Source organism: Mastomys coucha, unplaced genomic scaffold (assembly GCF_008632895.1).
Source record: "Mastomys coucha isolate ucsf_1 unplaced genomic scaffold, UCSF_Mcou_1 pScaffold8, whole genome shotgun sequence".
Classification (NCBI taxonomy): Eukaryota; Metazoa; Chordata; class Mammalia; order Rodentia; family Muridae; genus Mastomys; species Mastomys coucha.
In genome coordinates, this window is record NW_022196914.1 from 45,359,350 (window position 1) to 45,379,194 (window position 19,845).

Genomic DNA, 19,845 nt, shown 5'->3' on the forward strand with positions numbered 1-19,845 from the left:
AAAAGTGAAAACTTTATCTCTCACATAGGAAATATAAAAACACACTGTTCTTCTATATAAGAACTGAACATATAAAGGCACTTTTAGAAAGAAAACATTTTTAAATGGGGTTGTCTATAAGTACATCTTCTCATATTCATATCCTGAGTTCTTATGTACAGCGTTTGGGGCTTCGACAGGTAATTCTATTTACCTGTTTTGTGAGAGTAGAGAATCTGTGACAAGATGGATATCATTAAAAGAACAGGAAGTGGGCAGAGCCCACTCAGCCCAGAGCCATTTCACTGCACAGTGAGAGGCAGCCATCTGTTAACTGGAAGAATGTTCTCCAGACTTGAAATGTTCCAGTTTTAAATTCTGGACCTTTGAAGCATTCAAAAAGATGAGGAATGAATGTCTTTCAAAACTGTATTTTGTTCTAGCAATCTAAATTAGACAATAAGTTAAATCCAAGGAGTTTAAAAGTATGTTTTAGCATTTATCCAAGGAATTACATAGTCTCTTCAAATATATCTCCCAAGTAAATGACAAAACATCAAGATTTTTATGATGTCTTATTGAAGTACACTAGTTTTCTTTCCCTACTAAACATCTTGGAGAAAAAAAAATTACCAGAGTCCTATGGTTTCCTTCAGTGCTTTAAACACATGAATTATTCAAACTACTATTGTAAATGAATCAGAAGCAACTTCCTGTTTCTCTGTTCATTTCTGAATAATTGTGTACATGTACCAGAGCGATGGGAGTGGTACAAAATACCCCATACATACTGACATCCTGAATATCAATAGGAGTAATAGCACAATCTTTCCCCTTCCTTTTGGTTAAGATTTATCACCTGCATACCATCATCATGCATCATATTGCCAATATGGATTAGTCATGGAGAAAAGCAGTAGTTGCTATGGCAAACCTCTTCGTTTGAAGGCTTACACTTGAGTACGTTTTTTATGGATTTATGGAAAAGAAGATATAGATAGGGAAGGAAGCAGGAAGATGTAATTCTTTCTAGTGTTATTTCCCACATTAGTACAAATCTAAGGCTTGGTGTATTGAATTGGGGACTTTATCTCCTTTTCATTCAGTTGTACATTTACTAGCTTTTAATTTCATTAGATGCAGATAAAGTTAGTGGCATGTGGACAAAGTGTAAAACGCATTCGTAGCAGTTGCCAATTTTTGTAATGCCTCTATGGAGGCAGAATTAAAACACCAAGTTGATGCCACCAAATTGGGGGAAGGGCATTGGAAGATGAAGAAAATCAGATTTCATTAGCTGGGTTAGCACTGGCTCCCGCCATCTCAGAACATAAGCTTTTACAGGGAAATATGTGATATATTTGTATAACCACATAAACTACAGAATTTATGTGTGATAATTTGCTATCTAATGCTTAATTAAAATGGAACACTTATTATCTTAATCTTCCTGTATCCAAAAGTTATGTTCAGTTTCTTAGCCATCATGAAATGGTCTATGAATATTTTGGATGTTCATTGTTTCCTTCAGAGCTTGTATCTTGAAGACTTGTTCTATATCCAGTGGTACCATTGAGAGGTAACTGGATGAGGAAGGAATTAACTACATCGAATGGGTGAAAGCATTAATGAGTTCATTCTGAATGGGCCAGTGGAATACTCATTCTGGATGGAAGGAGTAGAGGAGTGGAAGAGTGCATCTGAAGAATATAATTGGCTCCTAGTTCCTTCCTCCCTTTCTGGCTCCTATTCATCATGAGCCATGCTCCATCTACCGTAGACTTCTCATGCCGTGGTGTTCTGTCTGCCTTACATCAGGTTGATAGTAATATAGTCAGCTTACCATGACCCAAACCCATTGAAATTGTGAGCCGAAATAAGTCTTTCCTTTTGTTCTTTCTTTCAATTTATCAGATGGTTTGTATTTATTGATTTTTTATTTACTTATTTCTTTTACAGTCCATATTTTATGCCCCTCCTGATCCACTCTCTGGTTGTTCCGCATTCCACACCTCCTTCCTCCCATGCCCCCATGTTCAAGTGGCTGTCCTTGTCCCACCTCCCACCATACCTCCCCACTCCCTAAGGCCCCAAGCCTCTCAAGGGTAGGAGCATCTTTTCTGACTGAGTCCAGACCTGGAGGTCCTCTGCTGTATATGTGTTGGGAGCCTCATATCAGCTGATATATGCTACCTGGTTGGTGGCTCAGTGTCTGAGAGATTGCAGGGGTCCAGGTTAGTTGAGACTCCTGGTCTTCCTATGGGATCACCCTCCTCCTCAGCTTCTTCCAACATTTCCCTAATTCAACCACAGGGGGGTCACCAGATTCTGTCCATTTGTTGGATGGAAATATCTACATCTGATTCTTTCAGCTGCTTGTTGGGTCTTTCAAAGGGTAGTCATGATAAGCCCATTTGTAAGCACACCATAGCATCATCAATAGTGTCAGGCCTTGTGGCCTCCCTCTGAGCTGGATCTCAATTCATGCCTGTCATGGAGCCTCCTTTTCCTCAGGGTCTTCTCCATTTTTGTTCCTTTAGTTCTTTCAGACAGGATCAATTCTGGGTCAGAGTTTTTGACTATGGGATGACAACCCCACCCCTCCAGTTGATGCCCTGTCTAATGGAGAGATCACCCATGTTCATGGATTGGCAGAATAAACTTAGTAAAAATGGCTATCCTACCAAAAGCAAGCTACAGATTCAACACAATCCCCATCAAAATACCAACACAAATCTTCAAAGACATGGAAAGAGCAATTCTCAAATTTATCTGGAAAAGTAAAAAACTCAAAATAGCAAAAATAATTCTTAACAATAAAGAACTTCTTGGGGGAATTACCATCCCTGACCTCAAGCTGTACTTCAGAGTAATAGTGATAAAAACTGCAAGGTATTGGTACAGAGACAGTCAATCATTGGAGTAGAATTAAAAAACCAAAAGTAAACTCAAACACCACTGGATACTTGATCTTTGAAAAGAAGTCAAAAGCATACAATGGAAAAAACAAAGTATCTTCAGTAAGTGGTGCTGGTCTAACCGGCAATGTAGAAAAATGAAAATAGTTTCCTATTTGTCACCTTGCACAAAGTACAAGTCTAAGTGGATCAAGGACCTCAACACAAAACCAGGTACATTGAATCTAATAGAAGAGAAAGTGGGAAAGAGCATCGAACTCATTGGCACAGGGGGAAATTTCCTAAACAGAGCTCCAATGTCTTAGGTTCTAAGATCAGGAATTGATAAATGGGACCTCATGAAACTGGAAAACTTCTATAAGGCAAAGGACATAGCCAATAAGTCAAATCAGCAACCTACAGATTGGGTAAAATAATCTTTCCTCCTTAAAGTTGATTTTCTCAGGCATTATCTCACAGTAACATACAACTAGGATTCCAAGCCTATTATTAGTATTTATAGTTTTTAACCACATGAGATATTTAACTAAACCTTCTAAAAGTTACCCCCCCCAAAGAATTTCACTTTTCTTATTTTCCTTATTTATTATTCTTATTCTTATGCACAGCAGCTTCTACAGTTCACTGAAAATTCAGTCTGATGGTTTCTGTTCTCACAGCAGTGCCATCAACTCACTGACAATGCCCATTCTTAATCTACACATCTGTAGAATCGATTATCAGATAAATTCACAAAAAATATAATGTAATGTTTTTAAATAATTAACTATCTATGGTAAATTTTCACTGGTATGTGGGGTTCCATTGTGCAGATATATTTTTGTATAGGGACCTAAACAATATTTCTGATGTTCTTGGTGCCATTCAAAATTCTGTGACACAGAAGTGAACAAAGCAGGTAAATCTATGAATCTTACCATGGGGGCTGGGAACAACAACAAGCAGATTACACAGTGCGATGAATAGAGATCATGGCCAAGGATATAAAAGAAGTTGGCAAATAGAAATGATAAATGTGGGAATACCATTTTAGGTGGGTAGACAGATACTGCAGCCACAGTGAACAGCAAGCATCTGGGTATTGATCTTTGTCTTGCCTTAGTGTATGAAGAAGTCTACTGACCAACCCACATAGCCAAAGCTAGTTTTGAAAAACAGAATATTTCTAAAGCTCTTGAATAGGCATGTCTTTAGTCTGAGGCTACAGAGGAAAGAAAACACATTAATGATGTGTTCCAGAGATAGTTTGTGAAGGGGACAATCTATAATGAGGTGGCAGAGAAGTTTTCTTTGTGTTTAGAAGAAAGGCCCAGGGACAAGCAGGTCAGCAGTGACAAAGGGGAGAAGCGAGCCTATATTTTCCCTTGCATCTTTCTTCTTTGCTAATTAAAACAAAATGAAAAGGCTAAACTTGTTGGAGATTTCATGTAAAGACTTTAAGATAATGCGTTGGGAATTGCTCCTAGACGTTGGAACAAGTTACTGAAAATTGTGACATGATCTCTCCATTTTCTGACTAAAGAAATTCCCAGAGATTTCTAGAAAACTACTACAAACTATCAAGACAGTTGAGGGAAGATGTAAATGTACATGAAGTAGAAAAATGGCTACAAAGTTTAGGGAAATATTTTGGTAAGATGTACTGTTGGTAACTTCTCCAAACCTATCACTTATATATTTAAAATAACTAAAATGAGTCACTGTATTTATAAAGTTTGCATACTACTAACTAGAGAATAGTTATTGCCATGAATAGGCAACATATATGACTCAATGACTATAAGTTTCTTCTTTGATTTCAAAACTTTGCAATGACTCCTGCAATGAAGTAATGTTGAGATAAGGATGAGCTAGGGATTTGGTGAGATATGAAACAGGCCTAAGAATATATTTTATGCTGAAGGTTCAGTACCTGGGAATTCCGGATGACTTCAGGGTGTTCATTTAGGCTAGTTAAGGAATGCACACATGTCATATGTGTGACTCACAAGAAGTTAAAGCTTACCTCACATGCAATGTACAGAGAGGGACACTCCAAAACGGTAACAACTGAGAGAGGAAGTTTATCAAAATACACAAAAGCCTTTTTATTTTTCTCTTTGACCAGAGTTTGGCAGAATGCCTGTTTTTATGTAAGACTCTTGCTTATTATCTTTCCAGGACACAATATGCTACTTTTCCTTTTTACTTTACAAGTTTAGTATGAAAGTGTGTTTACAGAACTACTTACACTTTATCTTATTTTCATAACAGTGCTTACTAAAATAAATCAGAACAAATATTCCTTGATTTTTGCTTTTTAAAACACCATTGGAATCTTGGGAATTGTGGATGTAGTGATCGAAGAAAAAGACCATAAAAGGGAAAAATAGCAGTTCCATAAAAAATTGGAGAAATACATTGGGAATTCTTAGAGATAAATAACATTAGATCATTTGGAATTATCTGTCATAGAGCATATCCCCCCTCTGATGGTTAGAACACCACCAAGCATGTGTTGCTTTACATAATGAGCAAAATTAAAATAACTTCTATGAGTCCACATGCTGTCAAATCTGCTGCAATTTCTCCTTTTTAAACAAATCCCAGACATTTATTATCCATAAAATAAGTAAAAAAAATCAAAAGCCCTCTAATTGGTAGAAGCTCTCAGGGCAGGTCTATAAAGTTCATTAGTGCTCAGACATTTAATAAGCAAGTGTCCGCTCAGCAACACCAAATGGCCTCAGTTCCTATTGAACACAAGTCTCTTTTCAAACCATTGATGTGAAATGATTCTATTGACACTAGCTTTTGAAGAAAACCTTTAGTTGAAGGGAACTATGTCCAACATTTATCTCTATTGGTGGAATTTTTTTCATCTTATTTATTCTTCTTTTATTTTGTATGCGAGAAGGAAAAAACAAAGTCAGATCAAACACGTCTATGGAACAAAGCATCAGGATTCACACCAGTGTGCGAGGGATGGGAAGATTTTGCTTCAATTTGCTCTGAAAGGCTCTGATGAATTTTCCCATACCCTATGCCCAGGCAGAACAGTGGATGCCTCTGCTGCTAGAGCACAGTGTCTAGGAAATTCATCTCTCTCACTTTGCTTCCAGTGTCCATGCTTTCCTGGACACGTACCTCAAGCTTCCTTTTCTCTTTCAGTTCCTTACATTGCAAAAACAAAAGGTAACTTTGGGAGTGAACATGAGTAGTGGAACTAAGCTCTGGAGACGAGCAGTAACTCTTCATTAAAGAGAGTTTTGAAAATATCTTGTTCTAAATTGCTTAGACTGACTATTTTTACTTTGTTATGTCATGATATCAGTTGAGTAGAGACAGCTAGAGATGGACTTCTGGGCGTTGCACAGTTTCCCATCTCTTTGAAGTCAATGCTGATTACATCTCCACCCTCTGCTGGTCCTTTAATCAGTGTCCAGTCTGTCCGAAGAGAATAGCCCCAGGATGGAGCCCGAGACCAAGCTATGGGCAGCACCCCTTTGTCCTACTCACATGGATGGGACATGATTCCACAGGATTAGCCAACAATTATATGCTCTGAACTGATCAATTCAGTCAATTTACTGTGCAAAGTAAATTGATCCTTCAGAACAAAGGTTTCTGTCAGCAGGGAGCTACCTGAGAAAGCAGCATGCCTGTGTAAACAGTTCTGTCCTTCTCCCAGTGTGGAGTGGCCCCGCGCCATATGGTGCCACTATGAACTTATTAGCTGACGGATTAACTGATCTCTGCATTTGGGATCCCCAGTTTCCAGCTGTGAGAATGATTGATGGGCTAACTACTGCTCCAGTCTTGGAAGTTATTTCCTCCATTTAACAGAGTCAAGAAGACAGAAAATTGCCCCCTTTGTAAATGCTAATCTCACCACTCCTTCGAACACCCAACATAGCAATTTATTCAAGGCAAAGTCTTAAAATTGGTATAGTGCACATCAAATGCATACTAATTAGCAATTTCTTTTGAAGGCTCCATCACTTATTAAGGGTCTCCTTTTCCATATGTTCATCATGCCCCACTTCACCCTTTAATTACAAAACAGCACTTTCAACTAATTGCAAGAAGGTATATTGTGCCTGGAATCTGTATTACACACTATACCTTCTGATGCCTAATTTAGGGTCACATGGAAGGCAGACAGATAAGCAGGCAGAAAGCTCACAACCGTCATCTGCAATTTTAAGCATATTTGGGCATTGTCAAGATGAACATTTCATCTACAATGGTGTCTAGAACACTCTTCAGTGGTCATTGGGCAGAAGAATGGGGTGAATATTAGGTTAACAATTTGGATCTTTTCTAGACCACAAAGACTATTGTATTGGATTATTTAATCCAACAGAACGATAATATTACATTTGTAACTTTGTAATTTCTTCAATCCCAAATGTTGAAAGAAGCTTGTAAGTCCAATAGCCAATAATAGCTGAACTATAGAAGGGAGAATTTTGCCAAGTATACTGGAAGGGTACTAAAAAGAAAAATATTTCCTGTTGTATAATACTGATGTTTTTCTTTATTAAGCCACAGTTAGTAAATAATCTAAACGATTCTAATGGTTATCCCAATCATTGGTCTGCCACATACAGTCTGCCATTGTCACCTTCTTTGCAATGCTGAGTGCTAAGGAGTGGAACAATACCTTTCTCTGGCTCCTTTTATGCACTGGTCTCTGTAGAGAAGCTGGTAATAATTCTTCCTTCTTAATGTTGGTCCTGAAAGTGCATGTTTAGCCTTCAAGTATACTCAGGCTGCAAAACGATGGTAGAATCCAACTTCCTGACTCATGGTGAGCGAATAGCCGGTGAAGTGTGCCCTGTACTTCAAAGGAACTGCATTTTTCATGAACACCGCAAACTAGATGTCATCACACATGCTGGCAAACCAGTCAGACCCATCCACCCTAGGTTCAGACCACTTTAAGTTAGTTTTCAAAACCATTCCTAATTTTGAACTAATAGATGGGAGACATAAAAAGAGTGTAAATAGTCCCATTTTTTATGGAAAGAAATTTTAAGGACTTTTGGACAGATTTTGAATGTTTGCTGCCTCTAGCCACATAGATTTGTCAAATCTCAGTTTCATCTCTATACAATAGCCATTAATGCTTACTACTAATATTTTATTTTCTATGTTCTCAAGTTTGAAATCGTCTTACTTCAGATTATGTTTCCAACTGATGTCGACCTGGGACTTTCTTGCTGGAATTTTGAGGCTGTAATTTGGGGATGATTTGCTTTTGATTCTCAGCTTTCCAATCTGGGACTCCTGTTGGGAATTAGAATTCACTTCAGAGCTTTAGAATAAGTCTGGGTGGCTGGTGTATGAGTCTGCTAGGAAGCAAAGCTGAGGCCTGCTTCTAGCACTTACAGGCTGTGTTGGCATCTCCAGTTTATCAACTATCAGTAATACACTCTTCATTTAAATTCTTCTTTTTTCTTGACGAGAACAAAAAAAGATGACCTTAATATTTTCATAGAATTTTAAAACATAACCCTAAAATTCATATGAAAGCACAGAAGACCCCAATTACAATTCTGAGTAGCAAGAACAAAGTGGGAAACACTACAATGTCAGAATTTAAAGCATATTGCATAGCTATAGTAATTCAGACAGCCTGGTACTTGTGATAAAGATGAATACAGAGCCATAGAATCAAATACAGACTCAGAATTAAATCTATGCATTTATTGCCAATTGATTTGCAATGAAGGAACAATATATACCAGAGAAAGAATAATATCTTCAATGAATGGTGCTTGGAAAATTGACAGCCATGTGCAGATTTACAGCAACAACAGAATACTCACACAGAACATGAAGTGCTGATGAGGACACAGAGGGAAAGCAAGCCCCACCCACTGTGGGCGAGAACAGTAAATTACTATAGAAATTATAGGGAACAATGTAAAGTTCTTTACAAAACCAAAAATTGGATCAATCACAAAGTCCAGGAATTCCACTTCTGGACATATATCCAAAGGAAATGAAATCATACCAGAGAGATATTGGCACACCCATAGTTATTGTAAAACTATTCAGAATAATTAGGACATGGAACATGGGTGCTAAATGGCAGATGCCTTGATAAATAAAATTCAATATATATGTATATATACATATATGTATATATATGTGGGAATATTATACAGCCATAATTTAGAATGAAATCCTAGAATTTCAGAAATTTAGATGAAGGTAGAGAACATCATGTTAACTAAAATAAATCAGAAACAAAAGCTAAAGAATAATATGTCCTGGCTTATTTCTGGAAATTAAAACAAAGCTTGATCTGAATACTTAATAATAATTAACAAATGGGGAGATATGTGTATGTAGAAGAAAAATAGATCCAACATAGCTTGGATCTGGCCTGTGCTCAGGCTTGGAGTTGTGTTAATGCATATTAATCAAATAAAATATTTTTTTGCTCTTTTTGAAGCAAAGATGTCAATATTGCATCTGTTTATAAAATGTATTTTGATCATATCCTACTACTTTTTCTTATCCACTTCCCCCTCATACTTCTTCCTCCACACAAATCCTGTTCCTACTTCCAGAATATATTCTTTTGATTTGTTTTTCTTTTACTTTCAGAGCCTTCTAAGTGAGCCTGGATGAAGACCATCCATGGGAGTATGGGGGATTCACAAGAAGCCACAGCACTGAAGACAATGACTGCATCTCCAGTAGCCATCCGTCCATAGCCAAAAGTTCCTTCTGGAGGGATAGGGCCTTTGCCCAGACATGACTGACCTTTGACAGGCCCAGCATATATAAACACTGCTGCTATGATTTCAATATTATAATAGCCACTTCTTGTCTAAAAGATAACACAGAAGTGCCCTCCTCTTTATCATTTGGACCTTATATTCTTTCCTCGCTTTCTGAAATGTCCTGAGAGGGGATGGATAGTCCTTCTTAGGGATGAACACTAAGCAGTGACTTACTTTAAGCATCATGAGCTGCCATGTGTCTCTGCATTCACTGCTGGTCATTGTAAAGAAGGAGCTTCTCTGATCAAGGCTAAAAGCAGTATTTACAAGGTGATTGGATGACACATCCATTTAACAATGCAGGAGCGGCAGATAACAGCTCATTGACTTGGCAGCCATGGGCTTTGATCAGGTTCTGGTGGCCCTGGATATGAATTTAACAACATTGCCATCAAAACAGAGGAAAAATGAAAAATACCATATAATAGCCTCTCAATCTGAGTAAAATATGAGAAGATGTTTTAAAAACAATGATTATCCTGCTTCAGTGTTTGTAGCGGGACAATCATTGATTATAAGATAACTTTTCAAAATTGTATTGCTTCTTTTAATCAACAATGTGTTCCTATATTGATGTTTTGAAATGCAATGGGAAATTTATGCAAACCTGGTGTGAAAGGATGATGGACTTATTTATCAAAACCTGGTATCCATGGGAGCCAGTGGTATAAATGTGGCAAATATTGTGAAGGGAGAATGATATCATCATTTTCTTTGGATTTTTATGTATTTCATGACAGCAAGTTTCTGTGTAGTTGAAGTCCTATACATATGTAAACAGACCTTTAAATGTATTAAGATTCATTAAATAATCACTTTACTTTAGCTTTGAGGATCTGACCTTAATAAATGACTGTAGTATAGAGGGAATCATAATATTTTTACAATTAGGTTAGATATATTCTGTTGGGATAGTAAAGAGGCAAGCCACAATTTTCACTTTGAAATTAAATTTAAAATTCTGCTCTGATATGATTATCTAGGCTAATTGAAATTTTCACCCCCCAAATAGTATAGAAGCCACATGTGGTGCCTTATACCTGTAATCTTAACACCTAGAAAGCTGAGGCAGGAGGATCACCAGGAATTTGAGCCAGTCTGGGCTATAGAGTAGTTTACATTATTTCTTGAAAATAAATGTTACTTTATAAGAATCAGACTAATTTTCTTCCTATACCTTCTCTTCCCTCATTAAAATAAATCTTCTGGACAAGTGGTAAGAATCCCATTTCTCTCTCTGACCAGATGGCTCTAGACTGGTCACATATTAGCAAGGATAAAGCAGTGACATCATGTTTTTTAAAGTTGCTGTTTGGTAAACTCCTCCCTCACCCTAATGAACTTTGCATTTTGGATACTTGAAAGTAAGAATTCTCTTTCACATGTCTGTGTGTGTTTTCACTGAAAAACAGCAGGTCTCAATGAGTTCGAGAAAAGGAGATATCACAGTCTAGTGGAAGCCTGGGTTTGTACTATCAAATAAGCACAGGTACCCTGAGGGCATCCAGCTATACACCAGCCTTACACACTAGACTGGGCTGTAAAGCCTGACTTTTGAAATCTTGCCTCTATGAGGAGGATAGGCTATCTCCTCTCCCCTTCCCACCTTTCTAAATCCCATAATGACTGATTTGCAGAGAGACGATCATGAATATTATGCAGGCTCCTTTCCAAAGTTTTACGTGATCTTCTGTCACTTCTCTTATGTATATACAGTTGTGGTCATGTATATGTTACCTGTGGTAACAGGAGATATGCAAGAGTCAATAGATAAGGAATTGCACTCTCAAAACTTAGAGTGAAATCTTAAGTCTTGGGAAGTTTGATGAGTATTCACTAATTTATTAGGTATCTTAGAATGCACCAAAAGCATTGGGATTAGTTTCTTTTTATCTTTTATGAGTTCTGAAAAGCTAAACCTCACATTTCTTCCTGTTGTGTGAAACTATTTCTGGGGCAAAATGGACAAATGTCTACTGACTCCAGACAGAATACTAATGACACATCAAAGTGCTTCTACCTAAAGTCTAACCTGGTGAACCAATTAGTTTCACTAGGGTTACTTGTAAGAATATGGGTGATGGATTACTTACAGCAGTAGAAATTATAGCTCATCACTAAAGCCCACACCAGCGTGGATGACAGCACAGAAGACCTGGAAATCTAGTGTTCACTTCCATGTTTGCAGGCAGTTCAGCAGGCTGGAGTGTATCTCTTTCAGGCAGCTAGGCTGGTCCCTGTTTCATTAGGTATTGCAGCTGGTGTGAACTTCTATGCAGCATAGCTTATCTGATAGCATCCCTTATTACTGCTTATACATGCTTGAAGAGACAGGAGCCTGGTGAGTCTGGTCTGTTTTAGGGACCTCTGAAGCCTTTGAGTTTGCTTCCTAAGGAGTTCCCATGCAGGGGAAGATGTTTCACCTCTCCCTAGAAATGCCTTATAACCTTCTCTCTGAGATGGAAGGTTTCGGTATAGAGGAAACAGATATATTGTAGAGTTCCTTTACGTATTAGGACTATTTAATTTTTAAGCTTTATCAATCCTTGCCTTGCCTTTGTAAGCCAAGTAATCCCCTCCCTAAGTTTCTAACATGGTATGTAAACTATAAAAGTCAGAGTTTTCCAAATTGAGAGCGTAAAGTTCATACACAAGATTTTTACTTTAAAACAGAGAATCAGTTTCAACACCTAACGTATTTCTTAGAGATACCCTGTAATAACTGGAGGGAGGGAGATAGATGGCAGGACAATCAAATACTGATCTTGTATTGTCATACTATGCATAAGTATCAGTGTACAACCAGCAAGTGGCCAACCAAGGTTCTTCCCACTTAGAGAAAAGAGGAAAATGCTTTCAAAACAGAGCCTATAGAACTGTTTTAGTGAAAGACAAGCCATCCCTAGAACAAGCAAATCAGGAATGTATCTTGATTTGTAAACAAGTATATTATCAATTTAAAAAAATAATTGATTTTATAAGATTACAGCACCTTAATTTCAGTGGTAACTTTTACAATTTATTCCATAAACTTCTAAAAAAAAACACATAAAATGGCAGAAGATATGACAGGCAGTTATAGAAACACCCTGGGCTGCTCTTATTGGAGAAACCGATGGTGTCCTGCCATTCACATGGGATTCTTCTGCAGTTACTTTAGTGTTTTCTTTTGAGAGAACAGTGTTCTTTATTTACCCTTTTAAATATTTGCTCTGACATAATTCTAATTCAAATGAATAGAGACATCCTTTATTCACTTGGATCAAAGTCGGCATTGGCGAAGTTTTAGGTCAACCTTCACACACTTCGTTTACAGCAGGGATAGGGGAAAGAAGCATGGAAACTGTACTTTTTTTTATTCAGAATGCTCCTTAGAGTACTTCAAATAATCTTTCTTTTTCTTTTCCTTTTCTTTTTTAACAATGGCAGCTAGACAATTGGTCCATATGACAAGTTAAGATTTGAATCAAGTTTAGATGGCTGAGAGTTTAAGGTTCAAAAACGACTGTTTAAAATGGAAAGTTGGGAGACTATCATCTACAGTGGTAAAATCAGTCATTGTAGCCAGGTGAGTGGTGAAGAAGCATCATTAGGAATGCAATTTAAGATGTGTGTGCAAGGAAGAGAGGTGAGGGGTCACTTATGGAGAGCTTCGTCGCCACCATTTAAAATTCAACTCTTAATCATCTGTAGGCATTTGATAGGCAGTTGTACTTGGTGTGATCAGACCCACTTCTGATTTCTCCTAATTACTAATGTTTGGAGATGTCCTTATTTCTAGCTGCCTTATCAGCATTCAAACCAATTGGATATTTCTAAAGTGCCTAAAACTCTGTCAGGTGCTTAGCACAATGTGCTACTAACAATAACGATTCCTCTCTCCCTCTTCCTGTGTCTATCTCTGTGTCTGTCCCTCTCTTGTCCCTCCCCCCTCTCTCCTTTCCTCCCTCCCTCTCTTCCTCTCTCCAGACTAAAGTCAAAGAAGAGTTGTGACATATACCTGAAATATTCAAATTTCTGCCTGAAGGTCAGCTGGATCTGCCAACATATGTTGCTGATTTTGCGACATGAAAGCCATCTGGAGAGAATAGACCAGTGAAATGCTGCTCTCTGTTTTCTTAAATTCAGTTGTAGCCAAATGTTTACAAAATGATCCGAAGAGTTTTATGGTTTCTTGTTATGGGTCTTATTAAAGCTTGGCAAACCTTTAGTAACAAGCCTATCAACAACCCACCAGGCATTCAATGTCACTATTTGAATGCTTGAATTTTTATGTTTATTGAACAATTTTTAATTGGGAAGCCCCAGGGCCTTTTCTGAACAGTTGCCCACATTGCTACATGAAAGTATGGCATGCATACTCAGCTTGAAATGGCAATGGCAGCTGAGGACAAACAATGCCTGTGTAAGCCTAGGAGAGGCCAGAGAAGCAGGCCACCATTGAGAAGTGGCTACAATGTGGGTGCTTTAAGGCACAGAGAAAAAAGAAAGGATATAAACTAATCAATCAGTATGTTTCCATTTTGTAATGTTTCCACTTTAAACCCAAAATATTAGCACAGTGAGGAAGTGCTATTCAAAAGCCAGGGTACATCACCTACACTGCTAAGACTGCAGGTCACATGCATGTCTGTTAACTAACTATGCAGCATGTTTGAAAAAGAAAAAATAATATAGTAGCAGTTTCCTCTCTAGTATCCAGGGTAACAGTGCCAGGTTCGTCATATGTGTTTTCAATGATTAAAACCTCAAAGAATTTCCTGTGCATTTACAGTAAACTGCCAAGTCTTACAATCATTCTTCAAATCCTTCTGCACTATAGCTCTGTCCTATGCCCCAGCCCTGGTGAGAATGCTAGAGTCCGGGTTCTGAAGCCACACCATATGGTTCAAATTCCAGTTCTATTCTTTACCAACCCATTTAAGTTCAGTTTGTTTTTATTCTTTTTTCCACTGTGAAACAATAATCAAAATAGGAATTCAGCCTATGTGATTGCTTTGGAGAATAAGTAAGTTGATTGTGAATGCTTTACTACAAGTTCTCTTTCAGGTGAGAGCCATGCTTTTTTTCCTTCAATTTCCACTTATTTATTTATTCATATCAAACAATAGAAATTTAGTTCCATATAGTTCTAGATGGTAGCAACTCAATAACATTGCATTGACAGATAGGGATTCTCTGATGTCTCACAGATCAGGGTTCTTTTTCTCTTTCTTTATATGGTCTGCATCTACTTTTTTTTAAATGTGTGTGTGTGTGTGTGTGTGTGTGTACATATATCCTGTATATGTGTGCTTGCTCATATCTTTTTTATTTATTTATTTTATTAGATATTTTCTTTATTTACGTGTCATATGATATCTCCTTTCCCAGTTTCCCCTTCAAAAAGAAAAAGAAAAAAAATAAAAACAAAACAAAACAAAACCAAAAAGTCCCTGTTACTTCCCCCTGCCCCCCACCAACCTACCCTCTCCTGCTTCCTAGCCTTGGCATTCCCTTACACTGGGGCATAGAACCTTCAAAGGGCCAAGGGCCACTCCATCCATTGATGACCAACTAGGCCATCCTCTGCTACATATGCTGCTGGAGCCATTAGTCCTACCATGCATACGCTTTGGTTGGTGGTTTAGTCCCTGGGAGTTCTGAGGGTACTAGTTAGTTCATATTGTTGTTCCTCCTAAGGGACTGCAAACCCTTTAGCTCCTTGGGTCCTTTCTCTAGCTCCTTCATTGGGGACCCTGTACTCAGTCCAATGGATGGCTGTGAGCCTCTACTTCTATATTAGTCGGGTACTGTCAGAGCCTCTCAGGAGACAGCTATATCAGGCTCCTATCATCTAGCACTTGCTGGCATCCACAATAGTGTCTGGATTTGATGATTGAATATGGGAAGGATTCCCAGGTGAAGCAGTCTCTGAATTGTCCTTCCTTTAGTCTCCATAGTTAGTCTCTGCAACTCCTTCCATGGGTATTTTGTTACCCCTTTTAAAAAGGAATAAAGTATCCACATTTGGTCTTCCTTCTTCTTGAGTTTCTTGTGGTTTGTGGATTGTACTTTGTGAATTCTGATCTTCTGGGGTAATAACCACTTATCAGAGAGTATATACCATGGGTGTTCTTTTGTGAGAGACAGGCTTTCTTAGTGCTTAAAAACACGATACAACCCAGGCCACCAACTCTATTACATACTTTGTCTTTCTCTTTGTCTGTTCATCTCTCTAGAGTTATCCATACTTTTAAGCCCCTTACTTTGACTCTTACTCACCTTTTTCAGGGTACAGTTCACTTTGTTTAAAAGCGTAGACGTTTCTTCTTATTCAGTTTTGCATCCATTTGTTTGTTTGTTTGTTTGTTATGGAGACAGACAGAATGTCACTCCTCTGTAGCTCAGGCTGGCCTTCAACTCTTGGTAGTCCTTTTGCTTCAGCCTCTCTACTCAGTTTTCAGAGTCATGGTAACTTTCTCTGTTGCACTTTTTAGATTACTTCAGATTTACTTTAAAAAAAAAACTATATCTCACTGACTTGACAATTTTGTGTTATTAATCACAAACCAGTTTTAACTGCTAATATGGCAATGTGGATTACACTTACCTAGACAAGTTATTTGTTCCTTATCTTTTGTGCAGTTGAGCTTGAAGTAAATATTTAGTAAATTGGATTGAGCAGAATTCACAAAGGTTGCCCTAGCCCTCTCCCCCCAACACAATGATCCTTGGGGTAGGAGGTGAGAAGGCACAGAATCGAGGACTTAGTCTCCTGGAGCCAGGTGAGGAGCAGAAGCAGGGACAGAAGCAGACTCCTTTATTGTTACAATGGAGAGTGCCCTTATTCCCTCCACCCACTTCCTGTCCCCTTGGTCTGGAAAACAGATGCACCAGTAGCTTGGCTGCCCCATCACAGGCTCAGCCTTTATTTATCTCCAGGTGTCAGGCAGGTTCTGGATTAGGAAATGTGGAAGCACCTGCTGCTGCTGCTTATTTGTGGGCCATTGTAGGCCACTGAGAGCATGCTGACTCACTCCTCCTATAAACAGTCATATTATTCCTCCATTAATATTTGCTAAAAAAAAAAACAGTTGAAAATAGCTAAAAAGAAAGAGCTTTAGAAGGGAACAAACTGGAAAAAATGTGAGGGATAAAATTCAAAAGTGTAGCTGTCCAACACACAGTAGATTTTAAATCATTTTTCAATTTCTGTTTCATGTTTAAAATGTATTTACCAGTGAGAAATCCTGGTAGGAAACTGAACCAGTCCTCAAACTCCTATTTTCTATCATTATTCCAGTTTAATGCACTGTAAGAGTCCTTTTACTTAAAATCAAGTCCATCTTTCATTCTCTGCTCCATTCAACCTCTACCTTATCTTCCCTATCATCATCCCCTCTCAAATTCATATTATTATTATTATTATTATTATTATCATTACTATTATTATTAAATCTACTTAGTCCATAAGTGCTGTCAGTATGTGTCACATGTATGGTGTAGGGCATTTACTGCAGTGTAGGAAGTTTCTTAAGGACCACATCCTTGAGGACCCATCCCCCAGAAGTTATCATTTGCCAATTGCTCCTCAGCCAAGGGATGGAGCTCTGTGTCCATCTACACTCTCTGTGCTAATATTTGCTCTAACTAGTTCTTATAGGGGTCCTGGGTGTGTAATCACAACTACTGTGAGTTTATATATGCAACTGGCAAATCTTTAATAACAAGTTGTGTTGTGTCCTGAAAACACTTCTCACTATGGCCTTCTCCTGCCTTTGGTTGGCTCTTACAATCTCTCCATCTCAATCTTCTAGGATAACTGATCCTTGAGAGAATAAATGTGAGCAACTTAGAGTTGAGCATACTATACATTGATAATTTGTGATTCTCCATGTTATTCATCATCTACAGCTCAAAGAAGCTTTTATACACAGGGCATGAAAGACATTAATCTGTGGGTATAATAATAAATTATTAGGAGTCAGGTTACTACTATGTCTATTTGGTGGAATAATAGTAGGTTCTATCCTAGTTTCTATGACCTATCTACTCAAAGTTTCTTGGTCCTAATAATGGACAAGCATAGTTCTGTATTGTGGAGTAATCAAGAACAATGACAGTAGCTTGTAAGGTTTTGGGTCTATGAGACCTCATTGGCAAACATCTTCAGGACAGGTAACCCATTTCTAGCACCAAGATTTTATTTGATAATCTGTGATGACTACGAAGACAGCTATCTCCCATTATAGATTAAATCATTTGACACTGTTTTTATGTGTGACTTATTGTGGGATTATTTGTATATTTTGTATTTATTTTCCTTCAGATTTGTTGACCATAGCTAAGAGTTAGGATTAAATAGGCAAGTATATTGTTTCCCAATTTCATTTGAAATTGCTCTAGAAAACTGCATCTACATCATAATTTTAGACATGGATACTTCATTAGCTTTTGATTTAAAAAAAAAAGCAGTGATCCTATTCTTAATTTTTTTTATATTAGACTAGTTTATGTATGTTCTTATTCATTAGTGTTCAGATTCTATGCCAAATATTCCAGATTTATAATAAACCTGTCAACATTCCTTTTTTATATAGTGGTCGTACTTAGCTAACTTACCAAAACCTCAGACCATATTTATCAAAGAACACCTAATTATAGCAGCCATCATTTTGATGCTATTAAAATAATCTAAGAAAATTAGCCTTTAGGAACTACATTTGCATTTCTATGTTTAGTTTATATCATAGCTGGATGGTTGATCTAAAGTTTGAAGTAAATGACACTCATTACAGAAATACACACAATGGGGTCTTCAGTTGGATTTTGTTGACTTTTCTCAACATGTGAAAAATCTCTTTTCCTTTTTTTTGTTGTTGTTGTTTTGTTTTTTTGTAACTCCGTATTGTTTAGATTCTCCTCTCACATCTTCCATTGTGCTTTTCCTGAGTCCAGGCTCTCCATTCCATCTTATATATAATGCTCGAGATGATTCTAGTGGTTTCAAATTTTATCTCTGGTAGATGACTCTGAAATATTCACCTCTGCCTTCAAAATTCCAATGAGCTCCTTCCAAAGCCTGCTGTCCCCCTCTTGGATGACATCACTACATTCCGAGTCAAGCACATTTTGCAAGGGATTCATTATGCCCGAGATCATTTTTCTGTAATTACCTTATGGTTTTCTTCTTACTCTTCAAGAAACCAGCATCTCCATTGACTCCTCTCCCCTGATTCCAGGTCCATGCAACCACCCACCATTTGATTATATTTATATTTGCAATCTACCATTCCTTCTGGCATGTTTCCTTATATGTCTTCCACTAGATTGGCCCTGGAGACCAGTGTCTATAATTACACATGATAATGGGTGCTTGAACTGATAAATTAATGTTCTTGCCTCAGTTCCTTCATTACTTCAGTATATTCCAGAGTAATCACTCTTTTTAAAATTATGTATATATTGAATCCTTTCACTGCTTTTACTTAGGTAACTGCAGTGTTTCCCATGCTTAATTTCACAAATAATGGTTCTATTATTATTGATCAGTGATGTGACAGAAACTGTCATAAGAACAGATTTTCTCATCAACTATCATGGACAATATCTACAAAAAGTGATTATACTCCTAAATATCAGATAAGTATCAGCTGGACCCAATCCATGTGAGTTTTTTTCCTTCTTATAAACCATAGGTTATATAGTAAAATTTATATTCTGGACTCTGGAATGGAACCTACACAAAAGAACATTATTATTTGTATCCCTTTTATAAAATGTTTCCACTTGTAACCCCCCACCTACAAATATACATGATATTATGTTTTTGCTTTTACTTACAGAATTAGTTGGCTATGATAGAGTGAAACTTTACTTCTTAATGGGGAAACAGAATAAACAGAAAGCTTGGCCTTAATGCACACAAGCAGTTTACTGTGCTTGGGAACTCTTTAGAGCATCTGTATCTGCTTACCAATAAAGATTCCGAATTCCAATGAATTATGAGAGGTTATAACAGTGGAGCAGATAGGATCTGAGGTGAAATATTGTAACTTTTTCTCTGGAGGGAGATTTTTTTTCTTGGAGAAAAGGAGAATGGCCATATTTTAGTACTAAACACCAGATTACTGATCTTTAAAATGTGTTCTGTAAAATTTTAACCTGCCTCTATTGGAGCTGTGCTT

General features: G+C 37.5%; 1 long non-coding RNA gene across 1 annotated transcript in view; it reads right to left on the reverse strand.

Annotated features, from left to right (window-relative positions):
- LOC116083415 overlaps window positions 1–19,602 on the reverse strand; it is a 50,867-nt gene extending 31,265 nt beyond the window's left edge. Inside the window, exons 1-2 of the long non-coding RNA XR_004115703.1 lie at window positions 19,502–19,602; window positions 8,059–8,168 (exon numbers count right to left, since the gene is read on the reverse strand). This is a non-coding gene — a long non-coding RNA (uncharacterized LOC116083415). The remainder of the gene's footprint in view (window positions 1–8,058; window positions 8,169–19,501) is intronic.
- Between the last annotated feature and the right edge of the window lie 243 nt (window positions 19,603–19,845).